The sequence below is a fragment of the Lynx rufus genome, unplaced genomic scaffold (genome assembly GCF_022079265.1).
Source record: "Lynx rufus isolate CCGP_SWC_20201006 ecotype Redwood Valley unplaced genomic scaffold, mLynRuf1.p SCAF_1, whole genome shotgun sequence".
Taxonomy (NCBI): Eukaryota; Metazoa; Chordata; class Mammalia; order Carnivora; family Felidae; genus Lynx; species Lynx rufus.
Window position 1 is genome coordinate 28968336 of NW_025814823.1, and position 1880 is coordinate 28970215.

The following is a 1880-nucleotide window of genomic DNA, read 5'->3' on the forward strand; positions in this document are numbered from 1 at the left end:
GTTCTCCTGTAATTTAATTCACCTCTCCTCACTGGCCAGACATCCTTGCAATTGTTATTTAAAACAAACAAACAAACGTGTAACCCCTGACTTTGCTTTTTTTGTAAAAGGGAGAGATGATGGGGTGGGGGGAGGGGGGGTGGCCAAGAGAGGAGATGAGAAGGGTTTATTTTCACTTCTTAGAATACCTAAGAAGTTTGTGCCTTTATTTTGAAATGTACTTAATTGTAGGCCACTTCATGCTGTTCCCAGGCCCTTCTTGGGGCCAAGACATTATAATAAATGCATTGTTTGCCCCAGGGAGGGAGCTCCACTGAAAGGCATCTAAACCAGCTTGTCTCCGTAGTGAGCCCTGTAATGCTGAGAAGGTTCATTGTTACCCCTGAGCAGCCAGGAGGAATGAACGCCATGAATGGCCGCAGTATATGGTGTATTCCCCCTGGAATCTTTTGTGTGCCCCAGCGAGATGACCTCATCACACACGGGGCACCTCGAACACAGCCGCAAGAAGTGGATCAGAGCAGACTACTTGAGCCTGTCACATGTGTGGAATGAATCATCTAATTCTTTACACTACGCCCTTTCCTGTGAACTGTCAGAGGAGGAGAAATCCATCAATGCCAGAGGGATTTTCTCTAAACAAACTCGAGGGCCTTGAAAGCCATTTAGAAGTAGTTTTCCGTGGACACCACTGTCAGTGTTCTTAAAAGGGCAGCTCCAGAGCCTTCGACCCTTTCTCTGCCCGGCTCCTTCCTGTGCCTGTCAGATCAGCCAGAATTAAATTCCTCCTCAAACAAAACAGAGAAGTGTAGGACTAGAGGAGCAAGAGGGTGGTGGCCTGTTGGTTGTGTCTCCATTGTGGCTCAACAATGGCAGTTATGAGAGGGATTCCACAGTTCTTTTTCTTTTTTTTTTTTTAATGTTTATTTTTGAGAGAAAGAGAGAGATCATGAGGGGGGAGGGGCAGAGATAGAGGGAGGCAGAGAATCCCAAGCAGGCTTCTTGCTATCAGCACAGAGCCTGACATGGGGCTCAAACTCACAAACTGTAAGATCGTGACCTGAGCCGAAACCAAGAGTCAGATGCTTAACCGACTGAGCCACCCAGGCACCTCAGATTCCACAAGTTGTCAGCCAACATCTCCTGCCTGGAAAACTTTTTTCTGGAACTGCATCAAAGAACAGCCAAATGTTCACTTGTATTTAGTAAATTGTATATAACTTTTTCATCTTAAGCAATAAAATGTCCACTTTTAAAAAGTTATTCCAACCAGTAACATATCTGGCTTATTCAATGAAGCATCTAATTTGCTCCCACTTTCTGGTTAGGGTCATATCATAAAGTTCTTACCATTGCCTTTCCTTTACCTTTCTTTCTAAGACTGGCTGTGGCAAGAGTCCTGCAGGTAATAGAAAGGAATTCCAGTGTTCCATCTTGTGGTGGGAGAATTTACAAACTCTAAGTAAGTAGAATTAGTAGAAAGGAAGTTCTAGATGCTGCTTAGCTACCTGTATGAACTTGGGCTTGTCACTTCTGGGTCTGAATTGCTTCACCTATTTAAAATTAACTTCAAATTTAAATTTTAAAAGTTGAACAAAATTATCTCTAACACTATAGTCCCTCTTTCTATATCTCATACAGCAGTTGACTCTGTCCCTCACGTGTCTTACGAGAACAACATCATTTTCGTGTATTTTTGTCACCTGAGCCCCACAAACAGCTCCAATTATACAGAGGATTTTAGCACCCAAAAATATAGTGTTACAACTGAATATGCATTCTAAAAGCTACAAAGACATCATTAGAATTGGACAAGCAAGCTTTCCCCCATCATCTGGACGGATATTTCTGTTGGATAGTAATTCACAAGATTTCTACCC